Source organism: Hemitrygon akajei, chromosome 6 (genome assembly GCF_048418815.1).
Source record: "Hemitrygon akajei chromosome 6, sHemAka1.3, whole genome shotgun sequence".
Taxonomy (NCBI): domain Eukaryota; kingdom Metazoa; phylum Chordata; class Chondrichthyes; order Myliobatiformes; family Dasyatidae; genus Hemitrygon; species Hemitrygon akajei.
In genome coordinates this window covers 74,572,386-74,595,608 of record NC_133129.1, presented here as the reverse complement: position 1 = coordinate 74,595,608, position 23,223 = coordinate 74,572,386, and the positions used below count along the sequence as shown (strand labels likewise).

Below are 23,223 nucleotides of genomic sequence, written 5' to 3'. Positions count from 1 at the left end.
CCTGCCTCTATCTTGTCCAATCCCTTAATAATCTTATATGTTGCAATCAGATCCCCTCTCAATCTCCTTAATTCCAGCGTGTACAAGCCCAGTCTCTCTAATCTCTCTGCGTAAAATAGTCCGGACATCCCAGGAATTAACCTCGTGAATCTACGCTGCACTTCCTCTACAGCCAGGATGTCCTTCCTTAACCCTGGAGACCAAAACTGTACACAATACTCCAGGTGTGGTCTCACCAGGGCCCTGTACAAATGCAAAAGGATTTCCTTGCTCTTGTACTCAATTCCCTTTGTAATAAAGGCCAACATTCCATTAGCCTTCTTCACTGCCGTTGTTCAGTGACTGATGAACAAGGACTCCTAGATCTCTTTGTATTTCTCCCTTACCTAACTCTACACCGTTCAAATAATAATCTGCCTTCCTGTTCTTACTCCCAAAGTGGATAACCTCACACTTATTCACATTAAACGTCATCTGCCAAGTATCTGCCCACTCACCCAGCCTATCCAAGTCACACTGAATTCTCCTAACATCCTCATCACATGTCACACTGCCACCCAGCTTAGTATCATCAGCAAACTTGCTGATGTTATTCTCAATGCCTTCATCTAAATCGTTGATGTAAATAGTAAATAGCTGTGGTCCCAATACCGAGCCCTGTGGCACCCCACTAGTCACCACCTGCCATTCCGAGAAACACCCATTCACCGTTACCCTTTGCTTTCTATCTGCCAACCAGTTTTCTATCCATGTCAATATCTTCCCCCCAATGCCATGAGCTCTGATTTTACCCACCAATCTCCTATGTGGGACCTTATCAAATGCCTTCTGAAAATCGAGGTACACTACATCCACTGGATCTCCCTTGTCGAACTTCCTGGTTACATCCTCGAAAAACTCCAATAGATTAGTCAAGCATGATTTGCCCTTGGTAAATCCATGCTGGCTCAGCCCAATCCTGTCACCGCTATCTAGATATGCCACTAATTCATATGCCACTATATAACCATATAACCATATAACAATCACAGCACGGAAACAGGCCATTCCGGCCCTCCTAGTCCGTGCCGAACTCTTAATCTCACCTAGTCCCACCTACCCGCACTCAGCCCATAACCCTCCACTCCTTTCCTATCCATATACCTATCCAATTTTACCTTAAATGACACAACTGAACTGGCCTCTACTACTTCTACAGGAAGCTCATTCCACACAGCTATCACTCTCTGAGTAAAGAAATACCCCCTCGTGTTTCCCTTAAACTTTTGCCCCCTAACTCTCAAATCATGTCCTCTCGTTTGAATCTCCCCTACTCTCAATGGAAACAGCCTATTCACGTCAACTCTATCTATCCCTCTCAAAATTTTAAATACCTCGATCAAATCCCCCCTCAACCTTCTACGCTCCAATGAATAGAGACCTAACTTGTTCAACCTTTCTCTGTAACTTAAGTGCTGAAACCCTGGTAACATCCTAGTAAATCGTCTCTGCACTCTCTCTAATTTATTGATATCTTTCCTATAATTCGGTGACCAGAACTGTACACAATATTCCAAATTTGGCCTTACCAATGCCTTGTACAATTTTAACATTACATCCCAACTTCTGTACTCAATGCTCTGATTTATAAAGGCCAGCGTTCCAAAAGCCTTCTTCACCACCCTATCTACATGAGACTCCACCTTCAGGGAACTATGCACTGTTATTCCTAGATCTCTCTGTTCCACTGCATTCCTCAATGCCCTACCATTTACCCTGTATGTTCTATTTGGATTATTCCTGCCAAAATGTAGAACCTCACACTTCTCAGCATTAAACTCCATCTGCCAACGTTCAGCCCATTCTTCTAACCGGCATAAATCTCCCTGCAAGCTTTGAAAACCCACCTCATTATCCACAACACCTCCTACCTTAGTATCATCAGCATACTTACTAATCCAATTTACCACCCCATCATCCAGATCATTTATGTATATTACAAACAACATTGGGCCCAAAACAGATCCCTGAGGCACCCCGCTAGTCACCGGCCTCCATCCCGATAAACAATTATCCACCACTACTCTCTGGCATCTCCCATCTAGCCACTGTTGAATCCATTTTATTACTCCAGCATTAATACCTAACGACTGAACCTTCTTAACTAACCTTCCATGTGGAACTTTGTCAAAGGCCTTGCTGAAGTCCATATAGACTACATCCACTGCCTTACCCTCGTCAACATTCCTCGTAACTACTTCAAAAAATTCAATAAGGTTTGTCAAACATGACCTTCCACGCACAAATCCATGCTGGCTACTCCTAATCAGATCCTGTCTATCCAGATAATTATAAATACTATCTCTAAGAATACTTTCCATTAATTTACCCACCACTGATGTCAAACTGACAGGTCTATAATTGCCAGGCTTACTTCTAGAACCCTTTTTAAACAATGGAACCACATGAGCAATACGCCAATCCTCCGGCACAATCCCTGTTTCTAATGACATCTGAAAGATCTCCGTCAGAGCTCCTGCTATCTCTACACAAACTTCCCTCAAGGTCCTGGGGAATATCCGGTCAGGACCCGGAGATTTATCCACTTTTAAATTTCTTAAAAGCGCCAGTACTTCCACCTCTTTAATTGTCATAGGTTCCATAACTTCCTTACTTGTTTCCCACACCTTACACCATTCAATATCCTTCTCCTTAGTGAATACCGAAGAGAAGAAATCGTTCAAAATCTCTCCCATCTCCCTCGGCTCCACACATAGCTGACCACCCTGATTCTCTAAGGGACCAATTTTATCCCTCACTACCCTCTTGCTTTTAATATAACTGTAGAAGCCTTTCGGATTTACTTCCACCTTATTTGCCAAACCAAACTCGTAACTTCTTTTAGCTTTTCTAATCTCTTTCTTAAGTTTCCTTTTACATTCTTTATATTCCTCGAGCAATTCCTTTACTCCATGCTGCCTATATCTATTGTAGACATCCCTCTTTTTTCGAACCAAGTTTCTAATATCCCTTGAAAACCATGGTGCTTTCAAACCTTTAACCTTTCCTTTCAACCGAACAGGAACATAAAGATTCTGTACCCTCATAATTTCACCCTTAAATGACCTCCATTTCTCTATTACATCCTTCCCATAAAACAACTTGACCCATTCCACTCTCTCTAAATCCCTGCGCATCTCCTCAAAGTTAGCCTTTCTCCAATCAAAAATCTCAACTCTAGGTCCAGTCCTGTCCTTCTCCATAATTATATTGAAGCTAATGCTATTGTGATCACTGGACCCGAAGTGCTCCCCAACACATACATCTGTCAGCTGACCTATCGCATTCCCTAACAGGAGATCCAACACTACCCCATCTCTAGTCGGTACTTCTATGTATTGTTGCAAAAAGCTATCCTGCACACATTTCACAAACTCTAAACCATCCAGCCCTTTTACAGAATGAGCTTCCCAATCTATGTGTGGAAAATTAAAATCTCCCACAATCACCACCTTGTGTTTACTACAAATATCTGCTATCTCCTTACACATTTGCTCTTCCAACTCACGCTCCCCATTAGGTGGCCTATAATACACTCCTATCAGTGTTACTACACCTTTCCCATTCCTCAATTCCACCCAAATAGCCTCCCTAGAGGAGCTCTGTAATCTATCCTTCCAAAGCACCGCCATAAGATTTTCTCGGACAAGCAATGCAACACCTCCTCCTCTGGCCCCTCCTACTCTATCACACCTGAAGCAACTAAATCCAGGAATATTTAGGCTGACAAATCCCCAGGTCCAGATGGTCTGCATCCTAGGGTACTAAAGGAGGTGGCTCTGGAAATTGCGGATGCATTGGTAATCATTTTCGAATGTTCCTTAGATTCAGGATCAGTTCCTGAGGATTGGAGAATGGCTAATGTTATCCCACTTTTTAAGAAAGGAGGGAGGGAGAAAACAGAGAACTATCGTCCTGTCAGCCTAACATCAGTAGTGGGGAAGATGCTAGAGACCATTATTAAAGATGAAATAGTGGCATATCTAGATAGCAGTGATAGGATTGGACTGAGCCAGCATGGATTTACCAAGGGCAAATCATGCTTGACTAATCTATTGGAGTTTTTTGAGGATGTAACCAGGAAGTTAGACAAGGGAGATCCAGTGGATGTAGTGTACCTCGATTTTCAGAAGGCATTTGATAAGGTCCCACATAGGAGATTGGTGGGTAAAATCAGAGCTCAAGGCATTGGGGGGAAGATATTGACATGGATAGAAAACTGGTTGGCAGATAGAAAGCAAAGGGTAACGGTGAATGGGTGTTTCTCGGAATGGCAGGTGGTGACTAGTGGGGTGCCACAGGGCTCAGTATTGGGACCACAGCTGTTTACGATTTACATAAACGATTTAGATGAAGGCATTGAGAATAACATCAGCAAGTTTGCTGATGATACTAAGCTGGGTGGCAGTGTGACATGTGATGAGGATGTTAGGAGAATTCAGGGTGACTTGGATAGGCTGAGTGAGCGGGCAGATACTTGGCAGATGATGTTTAATGTGAATAAGTGTGAGATTATCCACTTTGGGAGTAAGAACAGGAAGGCAGATTATTATCTGAACGGTGTAGAGTTAGGTAAGGGAGAAATACAAAGAGATCTAGGAGTACTTGTTCATCAGTCACTGAAGGTGAATGAGCAAGTGCAGCAGGCAGTAAAGAAGGCTAATGGAATGTTGGCCTTTATTACAAAGGGAATTGAGTACAAGAGCAAGGGAATCCTTTTGCATTTGTACAGGGCCCTGGTGAGACCACACCTGGAGTATTGTGTACAGTTTTGGTCTCCAGGGTTGAGGAAGGACATCCTGGCTGTAGAGGAAGTGCAGCGTAGATTCACGAGGTTAATTCCTGGGATGTCCGGACTGTCTTACGCAGAGAGGTTAGAGAGACTGGGCTTGTACACGACGGAATTAAGGAGATTGAGAGGGGATCTGATTGCAACATATAAGATTATTAAGGGATTGGACAAGATAGAGGCAGGAAATATGTTCCAGATGCTGGGAGAGTCCAGTACCAGAGGGCCTGGTTTGAGAATAAGGGGTAGGTTAAGGAAAAACTTCTTCTCCCAGAGAGTTGTGGGGGTCTGGAATGCACTGCCTTGGAAGGCAGTGGAGGCCAATTCTCTGGATGCTTTCAAGAAGGAGCTAGATAGGTATCTTATGGATAGGGGAATCAAGGGATATGGGGACAAGGCAGGAATCGAGTATTGATAGTAGATGATCAGAATGGCGGTGCAGGCTCAAAGAGCAGAATGGTCTACTTCTGCACCTATTGTCTATTGTCTAAAAACACTCCAAAACTTCTATAGATCTACCGTGGAGAACATTCTGACAAGGTGCATCACTGTCTCGTAAGGGGGGCGGGGGGGGGGGGGTTGCTGCACAGAACCAAAAGTAACTGCAGAGGGTTTTACTTCGAGGATTTAGGTACAATTTAGAAAATATTTTGGTTTATTGAGATTTTCTCTTTCAAGTCCCATTTTTTTCTACTTTTTAAACCTTCTATGACTGATGTAATTTTTAAAGATTGGGACAGACTGGGTATTAAATGCTTCCAGGATTTATTTGTTGGAGGAATTCTCTTTTCATTTGAGCAGTTGTCAGCTAAATATAGCTTACTAAAAACCCACTTTTTTGATATTTACATATTAGAGACTTTCTGTGATCTCAATTACATACATTTCCTAAAAGTTCTGATAAGAATTTATTAGATGTAATTTTTAATTTGAAACTTTTTCATAATGGATCAATGTTTAATATTTATGGTATTTTGTTGGGAATGAGAAACGTTCCTTTAGACAAAATTAAACATCTCTGGGAACAAGATTTACAGACTTCAATTTCTGAGGAAACTTGGAATTATATTTTTAAATTGGTTAATGCCTCATCGTTCTGTGCTCGTCACTCCCTCCTACAACTTAAAGTGGTCCATAGGGCCCACATGACTAAAGATAAGCTGTCTCGGTTTTATTCTGATATATCTCTCTGTTGTGACAGATGTAACAATGGAGAGACTTCATTAATTCATATGTTCTAGACATACCCGAGTCTTGAAAAATACTGGAAGGAAGTAATTCAAACTTTTTCTGTACTTCTTAAAGTAAATTTTAAACCAAACCCTTTGACTGCCTTATTCAGTATTGTTGAAGGAAAAGATATTATCTTGGAGACACCTGATTTGCACATTTTGGCTTTTATTTCTCTTATAGCTAGGAGCGCATTGTTGCTTAGGTGGAAGGATGTTGCTCCGCCTACTCATGCTCAATGGCTAAGCGATGTTATGTCATGCTTAAACTTAGAGAAGATTCGTTGTTCAATTTCTGAATCAAGACAAGACATTCTAACATTGTGGGGACCTTTTTTTAATTATTTTCAAAATCTTTGATTTGTTATCAAGTACAAATGTTGGCTAATAATACATTTTACTATATGATAAGGATTTTTTTTCCCTTTTTTCTTTCTTTACCAAACAGCTTTTCTTGGTAGTGGGTTTAGATTTTTTTCTAAAATAAAATGATTACTTTTCAATATTATGATTCAATTTAATTTACATGAATATGGGGTAATGAGACTATAAGTGTGATTCAAATATATTGTAATTGATATGTGATATATATCCTCCTGTACTTTGTATTCTTTTTTGTGAGAAATCAATAAAAATATTGAAAAAGAAAAGAAAGTAAATTTAGTCAACTCCATTTTGGGTACTAGCCTACAAAATATCCAGGACATCTTCAAGGAGCAGTGTTTCAGAAAGGCAGCGTCCAATATTAAGGACCCCCAGCACCCAGGGCATGCCCTTTACTCACTGTTACCATCAGGTAGGAGGTACAGAAGCCTAAAGGCACACACTGAGTGATTCAGGAACAGCTTCTTCCCCTCTGCCATCTGATCTCCAAATGGACATTGAACCTGTGAATACTACCTCACTTCTTTAATATAAATTATTCCTGTTTTTGCACAATTTTAAAACTATCCAATAGACGTATACTGTAATTGATTTACTATTTATTATTTAATTATTTTTTCTACTTCTATATTATATATTGCATTGAACTGCTGCTGCTAAGTTAACAAATTTCACAAAGAAACTCACTAATCCACATCACTGTAATTAGATCTTTGACTTGAATGCAGATTCAATCTTTTTTTCATATTATCCGAAAAAGAATCTCTTGTGTTTCATTTACATGCTTACATAGATCATGTGCTTTGATCCTTATCATGGCCAACTTCACATATTTCGCATCAAAAGCACATGTCCAATAGACCAATTCTCAATCCAAAAGCATGTTAATAATGATATTAAACTCATTGAGCAACATACTTCTGGCTTGCTGTTGGTAGGTAATTTACATACTTAAAATTATATATTGTGGCGACCCACTTCCCAGCGCACTCGAACCGGCTCACAAATTGGCACGCGCCGGCATTGAGGCCGGTCCCAAAAAGGGCGCCAGGCCTTCTTCACCAGCAAGGGGAAAAGCCCACGCGCGGGATGGGACAGTGAATATGCGCCCCCTACAGCATTCCCACCCAGGGAGGGTGGTGTTACGTACCCCGTAACTGGGTCACTTACCAGCAAAGATAGAGAAGTCTGTTGAAGTCTGATGGTACTATTTTTAAAAGTCTTTATTTATAAAGGGGCACAAAAATAAGATTAATACAAACATTCCGATAATATACGTCGTCAATACTCAATCTAAAAGTGCGGGTATAATCATAATCATCAATAAGAAATAGCTCTATCAGTTGTCTAGGGGATACTGTATTGTCCGATGGAAAAATAAAAGTCAATTGTCATTCAAGATGCAGCTTTTTGGGTTGTAGAGAAAGACAGTCTTAAACTTGCCCGTGTCCTTTATGAGGCCAATCCGTTGAGTCGGGGGAGTTGGTTCCCCGTTGTTAGTTCAAAAATCGTTTTCCGTGGTACCAGCCACCGGCCCCCAGGCAAGGGAACCGAACGCACATGGCTTCCTTCAAATGGCTTCCTGCTATTACGGGATCGCTAGCGTTTCTTCTGGTGCGTCTGAGGGGGCTGTTCCTGCAGCCCCTCTTTTATCCTGACTTGCAGGGTTGTAGATGTCAATCAGGTTGGGGGATGATGCAATCTCTCGCCTTCACCCAGCCCACTTTGCCCGAGGGCTCTCACGTAGCATAGGATCTCAATCCACAAATTTGTCTCCAAGAGACAATGGCCATTTCCCCTTGCTTTACATCGCCGGGGAACGAGACAGTCCACACGTCTCCTCTCATTTCCTGGGTCCCCTGACCCAACCCAAGAGTGCTCTTGCAATTCTCACAAAGTAGGGGGCTGCGGGCATAACAGCGGGAACAGGAAGGCTTGAAAGCGAGGCCGCTAAGTTTGAATAAATCTCTTTTGCAACTGCAACTCACCGAATGCGTGTCGTTATTTCAGCGCTGTGTGTAGCACACCACTACAATTGGTGACCCCGACGGTCCAAACGATATTTGGACCGGAGATGTACGACGCCGCATCTGTTCATGCAGTTTCGTTAAAACTGCCAAGCTTCTGGACGCTGCGACCTCACCTATGGTTCCAGCAAGCAGAAGCCCAATTCCACATTCGGCAGATAACCACGGATTCCACACGTTACTACTACGTGGTGAGCTCCCTCGACCAGGAGACAGCCGCCCAGGTTGAGGAGTTCATACAGTTGCTCCTGGAGGACGGCAAATACACAGAATTCAAAGCCCTGCTCATAAGCACTTTCGGACTCTCACGGCGCGAGTGAGCTGCCCGCTTACTGCACCTGGATGGTTTGGGAGACGAGCCGCTGTCGGCATTAATAAACGAGGTGCTGGCCCTGGCTGCAGGACACAAGTCCTGCCTCATGTTTGAGCAGGTGTTCCTAGAGCAGGGGCCCGAGAACATACGCCTGCTGCTGTCCGACGCGGATTTCAGCGACCCCCGGAAGGTGGCGGCCCGGGCAGACATGCTGTGGAAAGCCAAGAAGGAGAGTGGGGCCTTTGTCACACAGATCACCAAGCCATGCGCCCAGCAGCAGACCAGACCAGGCCCGGCAGCAGGGCCCACTAACCCCAGAGGCAGGAGTGAGAAGACCAACGAACAATGGTGCTTCTACCACCAGCGGTGGGGCGCAGAAGCCCGCCGCTGTAGCCCGCCCTGCAAGTTCCCAGGAAACGCCAGGGCCAGCCGCCGCTGATGGCTATGGTGGCTGGCCATCGGGATAGCCTCCTGTATGTGTGGGACAAGCGGTCGGGACGCTGCTTTTTGGTCGACACCAGAGCCGAGATCAGCGTCTTACCTACCTCCGCAACAGAGAACCGGATCCCACCCTGAGGGCCCCGAACGGCAGCACAGTAAGGACCTATGGCATCCATACGGTGCAGCTACAGTTCGGCTCCAGCCGGTTCACGTGGGACTTAACTCTGGCCGCCGTAGCCCAACCGCTTCTGGGTGCGGATTTTTTGCGGGCTCACAGCCTGCTGGTCGACCTGCCGAGGCAGAGACTGGTCCACGCCGAGACCTTTCAGACGTTCTCCCTGGGTGAAGCCCAGTTGCTGGCCCCACACCTCGACTCCATCACGCTGTCCGACAACGACTTCACCAGAGTCCTGGCGGATTTCCCATCGGTTCTGGCACTGCAGTTCACAGCAGCCATGCCGCAACACGGCGTACAGCACCACATCCTGACCCAGGGACCACCCCTCCATGCCCGTCCTCGAAGGCTTCCCCCGGACAAGCTCCGACTGGCAAAGGAGGAGTTCAAGAGGATGGAGGAATTGGGGATCATATGGCGGTCCGACAGCCCATGGGCCTCCCCCCTGCACATGGTGCCCAAAGCAACAGGGGGCTGGAGACCATGCAGCGACTACCGCAGGCTGAACGAGGCTACAACACCGGACCGCTACCCTGTGCCACACATTCAGGACTTTGCGGCAAACCTGCACGGTGCATGGATCTTCTCCAAGGTAGACCTCATATGGGGATACCATCAAATCCCGATGCATCCGGACGACGTCCCCAAAATGGCACTCATCACCTCGTTCGGCCTTTTCGAGTTCATCCGCATGCCGTTCGGCCTAAAGAATGCTGCACAGACATTCCAGCAGTTAATGGACGCGGTGGAACGCGACCTGGACTTCACTTTCATCTATTTGGACGACATCCTCATAGCCAACAGTAGTTGTCAGGAGCATCTGTCCCACCTCCGTCAACTCTATGCCCGACTGAGTGAATACGGCCTGACAATCAACCAGGCCAAATGCCAGTTTGGGCTCGACACCATCGACTTCCTGGGCCACAGGATTACTAAAGACGGGGCAACCCCTCTGCCCGCTAAGGTAGACGCGGTCCGCCATTTCCCCCAACCCAACACAATCAAAGGCCTTCAGGAATTTGTGGGTATGGTGAATTTCTACCACCGCTTCCTCCCTTCAGCTGCCCGAATCATGCGCCCCCTGTTCACCCTGATGTCGGGTAAGGGCAAGGACATTACCTGGGATGAGGAGTCCGCAGTCACTTTCGTTAAAACCAAAGAAGCCTTGGCAAATGCTGCGATGCTAGTGCACCCCAGAACGGACGTCCCTACCGCCCTCACAGTGGACACATCCAACACGGCAGTCAATGGAGTGCTGGAACAACTCATCGAGGGTCGCTGGCAACCCCTGGCGTTCTTCAGCAAACACCTATGACCACCCGAGCTCAAATACAGTGCTTTCGACCGGGAACTGTTGGCGCTATACCTGGCAATCCAGCATTTCAGGCACTTCTTAGAAGGTAGGCCCTTCACCGCATTTACAGACCACAAACTGCTTACCTTTGTGTTCACAAAAGTGTCCGACCCCTGGTCGTCCCGCCAGCAGTGCCATCTGTCCTACATCTCCGAATACACAACGGATGTCCGGCATGTCTCGGGAAAGGACAATGTCGTGGGGGACGCTCCTCCAGACCTAACATCCAAGCCCTGTACCGGGGGTAGACTATGAAGCGCTGGCGGAGGCGCAGCAGGCAAACGAGGAGATCTCTAGTTACAGAACTGCAGTCTCCAGTTTGCAGCTCCAGGACCTTTCCGTAGGCCCAGGTGAGAGGACCCTACTCTGTGACGTAACCACCGGCCAACCCCGCCTCATCGTCCTGGCAGCCTGGCGGTGGCACGTTTTCAACTCCATTCATAACTTGGCGCACCCCTCCATCAGGTCAACCGTCCGGATGGCAGCCAAGAGGTTCATTTGGCAAGGACTCCGCAAGCAAGTCAGTGAATGGGCCAAAACGTGCATGCACTGCCAAACAGCCAAGGTGCAGCGGTACACCAAAGCCCTGCCGCAGCAGTTCCACCCCACCCACTAGCATTTCGACCACATTCACGTGAATATCATGGGCCCCCTGCGAGTGTCGCGAGGAGCGCAGCACCTCCTAACCATCGTAGACCGGTTCACAAGATGGCCAGAGGTGGTCCCGCTAACCGACACCACCTCCGCATCCTGCGCCCGGGCACTGATCGCCACCTGGGTATCTCACTTTGGTGTACCAGCCCACATTACCTCCGACAGAGGCGCCCAGTTCACCTCCAGCCTGTGGTCAGCTATGGCCAGCCTTTTGGGGACACAGCTGCAACACACAACTGCCTACCACCCACAGTCGAATGGACTAGTGGAGCGTTTCCACCATCACCTGAAGTCGGCTCTCGTGGCCCGCCTCACAGGGCCTAACTGGGTGGACGAGCTTCCCTGGGTCCTGCTCAGAATCCACACGGCACCCAAAGAAGATCCGCACACCTCATCGGCCGAGTTGGTGTACGGCGCACCCCTGGTCGTTCCCGGGGAGTTCATACCAGCCCCAAGGGAGCAAGAGGAAGAACCCGCAGCAGTCCTGGGCAGACTACGTGAGAGGCTCGGTAACCTGACCCACATACCCACTTCACAGCATGGGCAGAACCCGACATGCGTACCCAAAGAACTGCAGAACTGTGTTTGTTTTTGTATGACGGGGCAGACACCGGACACCGCTACAACGGCCCTACGAGGGGCCATTTACTGTGATCAGAAACAACGGGTCCACATTCGTGCTGGACATTGGGGGGAGAGAGGAGGTTTTCACAGTGGACCGACTCAAACCGGCCCATGTGGACTTGGCACAGCCGGTCAAGATTCAGGCACCACGGCGCAGAGGCAGACCTCCCAAACAGTGTCCGACCCAGACTGAGGACATTGGGGGGTGTATCGCTGGTTCTGGGGGGGGCGGTTATGTGGCGACCCACTTCCCAGCGCACTCGAACTGGCTCAGAAAGTCGCGTGCGCTGGCATTGAGGCCGGTCCCAAAAAGGGCGCTAGGCCTTCTTCACCAGCAAGGGGAAAAGCCCGCGCGCGGGACAGGACTGTGAATACGCGCCCCCTACAGCATTCCCACCCAGAGAGGATGGGAACAGGAAGGCTTTAAAGTGAGGCCGCGAAGTTTGAATAAATCTCTTTTGCAACTGCAACTCACCGACTGCGTGTCGTTATTTCAGCGCTGCGTGTAGCACACCGCTACAATATTACATTTTTAGGATAAATAAAAGTCTCCCTAGATGTTAAGAATCTATTAGATACATGCACTTACTTTGACTCAATTAGAGTTGTTTTCGTGAAGCTATAATCACCATACACATCTCAGAAGAAAACTATTCACCCTTTGGGTGTGTTTGAGCTTGTTGTGCATAATCGGGCTACCAAAACTACAATTCCCCCCTTTCTCAATCAGCTGTGGATTCATTAAACTGCTGGGAGGCACAGAGAGACTAATGTTTGGTTTTCCTAATGGTATAACAACACAAGGCCAGCTATATATTCTACTGCATTTAACAAACTGCCTAGTTTCACAATTTGTGTGACTGTAGTCCTAATAAGAGTTGGTACAATCTCACTGGAACATCAAGCAATCAATTAGCAGCTGTTCTGCGATTTTCTGTGAAGAATTCGATGAAAATTTCATAGACCTGGTCGCTCGGGCTCCATAAAGAACAGTTGATGTGGAAGATGGTTCTGACCAATGCCAAACATTAGCAAATAAAACTGTCTCTACAACTGTCAGCTATGGAGAATGAAACCTCTCAACAGCTGAACTTCAGATGACATTCAATAACCCATTATCTATCTAAAAAACAAATTTAAAGAAGTTACTTTGTCAAAAAGCACATATTGTTTAAAACATTATCAACATTATAACTAAAAGTAGCAATTGGATGATGCTTGACAATGTGTTAGGTACAGAGGTTAGAAAAATAGTATGGTTTTTTGAATTGATTTGATACGATATTAAAACATCCAGGTTGTAGACAAACTTTAAAACATAGTTGACAATGGACTCTACACTAATTCTACTCTAATTACAAGCATATCTATAATTTTTAATTCAAACAATAATCCTTTCAATTTTATTGGTTGATAACTTTGTGTCCTACTTAATGAAAAAAAAGCAGCAATGGGTTAGTGTAAAATGTATCCTTGATTAATTTGATCTGGTTAACAAAAACCTTTAATACCTGGCATTCAAAATATAAATTCAGATGGTTCTGCTGTCAATTAGTTTAGAGATAAAACTGAGGTATGTACCGTGCACAATTTGTATATTTATTATATTTGGAAAATGGTAGTTCTCACTTCAGAAAAGTAGGTTCTCAATGGGGTATGTGTCTTCTCATTCTTCCTGGCACCAGATATTCAGCTGTGATTCTGTTCTCAGCAACTCAACTGGTACAATTGATCAGTCTTCCCTCTTTACAATGGTTGGCTAATGGCCTGGGTAATTCTGGCAGATTCAAGTCTTAATAAATCTAGTAGTCACTATTCCTATAAATAAGCCTGTGTTGATTGGTGTAAGGAAACAAAAGACTTGGGGGATGACAGATATATATGAAGAATAAATTTTCTGCACAAATACTCTTTATCTCCAACTATTCTACCACTGCCTCCCTGCTCATTCACTTCCTATTTTGACTTGCTTGTATTACGAGTTAGTAACATTAGTTTGAGATTGGGTGGGCAGAATGGTAACAGATCAAAACAGGTTCTCTGTAATTTTCATCAATTATTTGAAACAGGATTTTGTTGGGCTTGAAATTCTGCCCTGTGTTCGTTTAGGAAGAGAGACAAATATTACAAAACTTAGGTTTATTGCAGAATTCGTAACTGGTACAGCGAATCGACGGAGTCGCTGGAGAAGGCGCGTTCTGACCTCCCCTTACAATCTGCTCTTATTTATATCCCTTTCCCCCCCAGCACAACCCCCCGCTACATATTAGGTAATATCGGGCACTTGTGTCCATCTTATTGGCCCGCAGCCATATGCTCACGAGTTACCTGTTTCTTTTGTTTACTGAACCGCGTGACACTGGTAGTTTCGATGTAGCGGGGTCCCCAGTTTCGCTCCCCCCTCCCTCTCATTACGTGAGCCACTCCTGACCTGTAATGGCAGTCTCGAATTAACCCTAACATTAACCCTAACAATTTGTAAAACATAAATTCTTTACATTCTCTTCTATTTCCATCTTATATTGGACTGGGATGGGTGGAGGTGAAGGGATAGATGTCCAATTATATGTTTCCCAGAAGAAAATTACATCACCAACATGTTGCAGCTTTCAAGCCCAAGCCATGCAGGCAGCTGCACTCTTCAATCTCACAACACAAAATGGAATTAACTTGTGACTAGAGTTGGATGTGTGATCACATTTATTTGGACATCTGTGAAGTGGGTGTGATGACAGTGTGTAAAGGCTAATGTTATTCTCTCCTCCAAAGTAAACTGATCCCCAGGCATTGGGCCAACTTGAAGGTGGTGTCAGAAAGTGTGTTGAGTACTGATCACAAAGGGGTCAAATTGGAAATCATGGATGAACTGGGATAGTGGTCACCAAACTTTTTAAGCCCAAGATCCCCTACTTCGACCTTAGTGAAAGGCAAGATCTACCTACTAAATCGTTTAGAGAAACAAAACAGCTGAGATTGTACTTCCAATTTGAGGCCTTTTAATTAGACTAATTGTATTTAAATTACATGAAATGCTTTTGTCAAACTTTCAAATTAATTCAAACAAGAAAACACTAACTTGCATATCAACAGACCATAGCTGTCTTTCTTTAAGAATATTACAATAATTGACACATTTAGTTCTAAGTTTCATTAGTTAATTTTATTTCAACACAAAAAATAAATGAATAAAAAAATGACTGTTGCACTCAGTGTGATGACTGGGGCTGAATACTTTCTGCTAGTTCCTGAAATTTAGCTCATAACTACAGACAGCCAGTCTGAGATAGTCTGTGAGGTGTCTGACAGTAAGACAGCTCCCGTACGTAGATTTAATAATTTTCATCTGTGAAAATGCAATTTCACATAGATAAGTTGACCCGAAGTAGGCACGGACTTTTAGCGCACATGTGGTGAGATGAGGAAACTTCTCCCTGCTGAAAAGCCCCCAAATGTCACCGTCACTTGATCTTGCTTTAAGCTCGATGTCATTTTGCACATCAATTATTTCCATTTCAGTATCACTTGGCACACCAAATACTTGCTGGAATTTGGCTGCTATCTGTTCGATCGGCAGATCGGTAGCTAGCCTCTACCTAGCTACCTTGCAGGATATCACCAGCGAGTGCCGTAAATTGATGTTTGTGATAGTCTGTACTCTTATTTAATCTAACTGGTCACTTTGATGCGGCACAAGCTACGCTGAAACCGCGAGAAAACTATACACACATGCGCACTGGGCAGAAAGAACGCAACTAAAGCCCCGCAACCCGGAAACAAGCTCTCTTTACAAACAGCTTTCAGTAGCGGGAGTATTGCTATATTACCATTACCCTAATTAGTATTACTTATTTTATAATGCTCACATTACAACAGTATTTGTGTATTTATTTTTCATTTTTTTTCCGGGATCTACTGGGAAAGTCTCAAACATCGATCGCAATCGACCGGTTGTTAATGACTAAATTGGGAGATCCACTCTATGCTGAAGTCTAGGACTACAGCATTCCAATCAAGTAACCCTGACCAGTATATGAAACTGAGTTATGACTTTTCAAAAGCTATTAGGGATGTGAAGTGACAGTACCAGTCCAAAATTGAGGTCCAGATGAGTCAGTTGGCATTGCCTCACTGAGTTTAGCACATTCTATGAATATTTTGAATATTAGAATATTGGGATGTCTCCATCCACCCGACAGCCTCTAATACACCTGAACCCACAGCCATCATTCTATGTCTTTTAGAGAGTGAACCTGCAGAAAGCATCTGTCCCAGCTGTGTCCTTTAGATCCTGCTTGAATCAGCTGGCAGGGGTATTTTTAACCTCTCCCTGCTTCAATCTGAGGTTTCCACCTGCTTCAAGAAGATGCCACTATCATTCCAGTACCTAAAAATAGGCTACTGTCCTGTGGCTTTCATATCCCACATCATAACATGCTTTAAGAGGCTGGTCACGACACATATTAACTCCAATATCCCAGACACCCTCAACTCACTGCAATTTGTTTAATGCTATGAAGGTGCTATCTCCCTGGTCCTGTACTCATCTCAGGAGCACCTGGACAGTAAAGACACTATATTAGACTACTGTTTATTGACACAGCTCCACCTTCAATACTATATTTCTAAGTATGATCATACCATACTACAAGACCTAGGCCTCAACACTTCCCTTTGTAATTGGATCTTTGACTTCCTTAACAACAGAGAGTAACAGCTCCCGCAAATTAATTTCGACACTGGTGCTCTATAAGGCGGTGTCCTAAGCTTTCAGACCTACTTCCTATATACTTAAGACCATGTTGTCAGGTCCTGCTCCAGCTCCATTTACATGTTTGCAGATAATACCATCGTAACAGACTGATCTCAAATAATGATGAGTTGGAGTACAGGAAAGAAATATAGACTAGTAACATAGTGTCTTGACAGCGGCCATTCCCTCAATGTCAGCAGGACAAAATAGCTGATCATTGGCTTCTCTCAGGGTGTGGTGCACGTGTTCCTGATTGTACTAGTGGAGTGCTGAGGTCAAGAACTTCGTGTTCCTAGAAGTGAATATCAGCAACATCCTATCTTGGTACAACACACAGATGCCACATGCAGAAAACTCACCAACACCTCTAAATCCTCAGACTAAAGAAATTTGGCATATCCCCTTTGACCCTCACCAAATTTTAATCGATGCACAATAAGAAACACCCTACCTAGATGCATAATGCTCTAGTTTGGCAATTGCTCTGCACGAGACCACATAAACATGTAAAGAGTTGTGTTCACAGCTCAGCACATCATGGAAACCAGCCTTGTCTCCATGGACTCTGTCTACATTTCACACTACATCAATCACTTCGATTTAAGTCGAAGCAAGAGGCGGAGAAGGAAGAGGTAAAAGAAGCTCGGAGAAAAGCTGTTTTTTTTTAACTGATCGGGGCAAAGAGGCTAGACTGCGCAGGCGCGTGACGTAGCGCGCCAAAGGTTTAAAAGAAAGACTGCCACATACAACAGCCATCGTCAGAGTGGACTGAGGCAGAGTGGGAAGGCTTTGGCTCAATCAGGCTTCGGCGAGAACAGGCGAGGTTGAATGGGGCATGACTGCGCAAGCGCGTGAAAGTCAGCCTCTGAGATCAGCGGGCGAATTTAAAAAGCGAGCAGAGGCTGAGTACGAGCTTCACTCCAGGGGAGGTAAGGCCGGGTAAGCTCCTTTAATAGGTAATGGAGGTAGAAGTTAGGACAGTTGAGTGCTCCGTTTGCAGTATGTGGGAAGTCAGGGCGAGCACAGCTGTCCCTGATGACTACACCTGCAACAGGTGCATCCAGTTGCAGCTCCTGACAAACCGAGTTAGGGAACTGGAGCTGGAGCTGGATGAACTTCGGATCATTCGGGAGGCAGAGGCAGAAATAGACAGGAGTTTCAGGGAGATAGTCGCCCCTAGGAGTCAGGAGACAGGTAGGTGGGTGACTGTCAGGAGGGGGAAGGGGAATAGACAGGAAGAGCAGAGCACCCCTGTGGCTGTTCCCATCAGCAATAAGTATGCCGTTTTAGATACTGTTGATGGGGACGACCTACAAGGGACAAGTTGCAGTGGTTGCATCTCTGGCACTGAGACTGGACCCTCAGCTCAGAAGGGAAGGAGGAAAAAGAGGAGAGCAGTAGTGATAGGGGATTCGATAGTTAGGGGAACAGATAGGAGGTTCTATGGAAGAGATCGAGAATCCCGGATGGTCTGTTGCCTCCCTAGTGCCAGGGTCCGCGATATCTCGGATCGAGTTCTCAGTATTTTCAAGAGGGAGGGTGAGCAGCCGGATGTCGTGGTCCATGTAGGGACCAATGACGTGGGTAGGAAGAGTGAGGAGCTCCTGAAAGGTAAGTTTAGGGAGCTAGGTGCCAAGTTAAAGGACAGGACCTCCAGGATAGCAATCTCAGGATTGATACCAGTGCCATGTGCAGGTGGGTTTAGAAATAGTAAGATAGTGCAGATCAACACATGGTTGAAGACATGGTGCAGGAGGGAGAGCTTCAGATTTATAGATAATTGGGCAGTTTTCCAGGGAAGGTGGGACCTGTTCCGGCTGGACGGTTTACATCTGAACTGGAGGGGGACAAATATTCTTGCAGGTAGGTTTGCTAGAGAGGCTCCAGTGGATTTAAACTAGATATGAGGTGGGAGGGGAACCAGAGTGTAGGAACAGATGTATGGGAGAAGGAAGAAAAAGAAGATAGTAAAGTTCTTGGTACTGTTAGAGATAAACAGAGAGGAAGAGGTGGAGAATTTCTTAAATGCATTTATTTTAATGCTAGGAGCATTGTAAGAAAGGTGGATGAGCTTAGAGCATGGATTGATACCTGGAAATATGATGCTGTAGCTATTAGTGAAACATGGTTGCGGGGGGTGGGGGTGTGATTGGCAACTAAATATTCCTGGATTTCGTTGCTTCAGGTGTGATAGAATCGGAGGGATAAGAGGAGGAGGTGTCGTGTTGCTTGTCAGAGAAAATATTACAACGATGCTCTGGCAGGATAGATTAGAGGGCTTGTCTAGGGAGACTATTTGGGTGGAATTGAGGAATGGGAAAGGTGTAGTAACACATAGGGGTGTATTATAGACCACCTAATGGGGAGCGAGAATTGGAGGAGCAAACTTGCAAGGAGATAGCAGATATTTGTAGTAAGCACAAGGTGGTGGGAGATTTTAATTTTCCACACATGACTGGGAAGCCCATACTGTAAAAGGGATGGATGGTTTGGAGTTTGTAAAATGTGTGCAGGATAGTTTTTTGCAGCAATAGATAGAGGTACTGACTAGAGAAGGGGCAGTGTTGGATTTTCTGTTAGGGAATGAAATAGGTCAGGTGACAGAGGTATGTGTTGGGGAGCACTTTGTGTCCAGTGATCACAATGCCATTAGTTTCAATATAATTATGGAGAAGGATAGGACTGGACCCAGGGTTGAGATTTTTGATTGGAGAAAGGCTAACTTTGAGGAGATGCAAAAGGATTTAGAAGGAGTGGATCGGGACAATTTGTTTTATGGGAAGGATGTAATAGAGAAATGGCGGTCATTTAAAGGTGAAATTTTGAGGGTACAGAATCTTTATATTCCTGTTAGGTTGAAAGGAAAGGTTAAAAGTTTGAGAGAGCCATGGTTTTCAAGGGATATTGAAAACTTGGTTAGGAAAAAGAGAGATAACTACAATAAATATAGGCAGCATGGAGTAAATGAGGTGCTCAAGGAATATAAAGAATGTAAGATGAATCTTAAGAAAGGAATTAGAAAAGCTAAAAGAAGATATGAGGTTGCTTTGGCAAGTAAGGTGAAAATAAATCCAAAGGGTTTCTACAGTTATATTAATAGCAAAAGGATAGTGAGGGATAAAATTGGCCCATTAGAGCATCAGAGTGGACAGCTATGTGTGGAGCCGAAAGAGATGGGGGAGATTTTGAACAATTTCTTTTCTTCGGTATTCACTATGGAAAAGGATATTGAATTGTATAAGGTAAGAAAAACAAGTAGGGAAGTTATGGAAACTGTGACAATTAAAGAGGAGGAAATACTAGCGCTTTTAAGGAATATAAAAGTGGATAAATCTCCAGATCCTGACAAGATATTCCCTAGGACCTTGAGGGAAGTTAGTGTAGAAATAGCAGGGGCTCTGACAGAAATATTTCAAATGTCATTAGAAACGGGGATGGTGCCGAAGGATCGGCGTATTGCTCATGTGGTTCCATTGTTTAAAAAGGTTTCTAAGAGTAAACCTAGTAATTACAGAGCCTGTCAGTTTGACTTCAGTGGTGGGTAAATTAATGGAAAGTATTCTTAGAGATGGTATATATAATTATCTGGATAGACAGGGTCTGATTAGGAACAGTCAGCATGGATTTGTGCGTGGAAGGTCATGTTTGACAAATCTGATTGAATTTTTTGAAGAGGTTATGAGGAAAGTTGACGAGGGTAAAGCAGTGGATGTTGTCTATATGGACTTCAGTAAGGCCTCTGACAAGGTTCAACACGCAAGGTTAGTTAAGAAGGTTCAATCGTTAGGTATTAATATTGAAGTAGTAAAATGGATTCAACAGTGGCTGGATGGGAGATGCCAGAGAGTAGTGGCAGATAACTGTTTGTCAGGTTGGAGGCCGGTGACTAGTGGTGTGCCTCAGGGATCTGTACTGGGTCCAATGTTGTTTGTCATGTACATTAATGATCTGGATGATGGGGTGGTAAATTGGATTAGTAAGTACGCAGATGATACTAAGGTAGGTGGTGTTGTGGATAATGAAGTAGGTTTTCAAAGCTTGCAGAGAGATTTAGGCCAGTTAGAAGAGTGGGCTGAACGATGGCAGATGGAATTTAATGCTGATAAGTGTGAGGTGCTACGTTTTGGTAGGAATAATCCAAATAGGACATACATGGTAAATGGTAGGGCATTGAAGAATGCAGTAGAACAGAGTGATCTAGGAATAATGGTGCATAGTTCCCTGAAGGTGGAATTTCATGTGGATAGGGTGGTGAAGAAAGCTTTTGGTATGCTGGCCTTTATAAATCAGAGTATTGAGTATAGGAGTTGGGATGTAATGTTAAAATTGTGTAAGGTATTGGTAAGGCCGAATTTGGAGTATTGTGTACAGTTCTGGTCACCGAATTATAGGAAAGATGTCAACAAAATAGAGATAGTACAGAGAAGGTTTACTAGAATGTTACCTGGGTTTCAGCACCTAAGTTACAGGGAAAGGATGAACAAGTTAGGTCTTTATTCTTTGGAGCGTAGAAGGTTGAGGGGGGACTTGTTAGAGGTATTTAAAATTATGAGGGGGATAAATAGAGTTGACATGGATAGACTTTTTCCATTGAGAGTAGGGGATTTTCAAGCAAGAGGACATGAGTTGTGAGTTAGGCGGCAAAAGATTAAGGGTAACACGAGGGGGAATTTCTTTACTCAGAGAGTGGTAGCTGTGTGGAACGAGCTTCCAGTAGAAGTGGTGAGGCAGGTTCGGGATTGTCATTTAAAGTAAAGTTGGATAGATATATGGACAGGAAAGGAATGGAGGGTTATGGGCTGAGTGCGGGCCAGTGGGACGAGGTGAGAGTAAGCATTTGGCACGGACTAGAAGGGCTGAGATGGCCTGTTTCCATGCTGTAATTGTTTTATGGTTATATCAGTAAGCAGCCAGCATAATCAAAGACCACATCCATTTGGGACATTTGTGTCCTTCCTCCTATTGTGGAGGAGATATAAACTCGAAGACCGCTTCTGTTCTGCTGTTATAAGACTATTGAACAGTCCCCTGGCATGGTAAGCTGGACTCGACTTCACAATCCACCTTGTTTATGACCTTACACCTCATTTACCTCGCCTCTGTAAATGTAACATTTTAATTTGCACTCTGTTAGAGTTTTACCTTATACGATCTTAATAAATGGATCGATTGGTATGAAAGGCACGCAAGACAAGTTTTTCACTGTATCTTGGTACGTATGACAATAATAAACCATTTATCAATCTAGTGAACAAACATTGCACCAACTCCAAAAAAAGTATATCCTTCCTTATATTTGAAGATCAAAACTGTACATAGTTCTGGAGTGAACTTCTGTAACTGCAGCAAGATTCATTTCCAGTTCCTTTGCAACACAAGTTAATAAGTAGTAAATTAGCCAAAGTGCTTGCTGACCTTCAATTCTGACGTCTTCTGTAAGGAGACTGTCCGTCCTTTCCATTGAATGTGTGGATTTTTCCTGGGCATGCCGATATCCTCCCACTGTCCAAAGATGTACTGGGCAGGTTAATTGCTTTAAATCTATAAGGAATGGCAATACCATATATGGATAGCAGGCATACTGAAATATGAGGGAGAAAATAAAAGTCCATCCAGGACAGCAGCTTTATTTTTAAGGTAAACATAATGAAAATAATCACAGTTTGTACTTATTAAACACCTTTTCCAACCTCTGGCCATTTTTCAGCCATTTATATATTGGAATGCTTGACCAATTTGTGCACATCAAGCCTCCACAAGTAAAGTGATGACTAAATATTTAATTTTTAGGTTTCTTCAGGGAAAAAATGTTGTCCAGTGCATCAGGTGGAAATACCTTGTTAAACCATCAGAGCAGGTCATTTTTATCTGAGTGAGCATACAGTGTACTAAATTGAAGCCTTATCTGAAAGAGATGTTTTTGCTTCTCCCACAGTAATGTACCTGCTGCCAGGTTTATCTCTGTGCTCTGGCTTCAGGAAACTTCAAACTTTCATACTATCCACAGACATTTTATAATTGATTTGTAATTTTTTTTGCAGCTTCAATACTTATAACTCCAGTCAGACCGGAAGTACAATGTTTGCGGTAGCTCTGTTTAAATAACTGAAGTCTATCTTCAATGTATGGTGTGAGAAATGCAACCTTCAAAATAGATTAATGGTGGACTATCTCTTCATTACACTGGGAAGGAATATTTGACTTTAAAATGTGTGCCAACAGACATGGGTTCAACCTCTATTCTAGGATCTCCATCTAAAAAGGTTTGGCACGAATGAGTTTGGATTTTCATGTTTTCCTACTTGAGTCAACCACTTTGCTGAAGATACTAATGGGAAAAATTATCTAAAATTTGAATGGGTATTAAAATTTTAGAGAAAGCTAAAGGTATTTTGCTACCAAAGCATATTGGGTACTAATCTTTAGTACCCACAGTATGAGTGG

At 44.2% G+C, this 23,223-nt stretch overlaps 1 long non-coding RNA gene across 1 annotated transcript in view; it reads right to left on the bottom strand.

Moving 5' to 3' along the window:
• LOC140728729 (uncharacterized) overlaps positions 1-22,317 on the bottom strand; it is a 53,560-nt gene extending 31,243 nt beyond the window's left edge. Inside the window, exon 1 of the long non-coding RNA XR_012099173.1 lies at positions 22,195-22,317. This is a non-coding gene — a long non-coding RNA (uncharacterized lncRNA). The remainder of the gene's footprint in view (positions 1-22,194) is intronic.
• Positions 22,318-23,223: the final 906 nt, after the last annotated feature.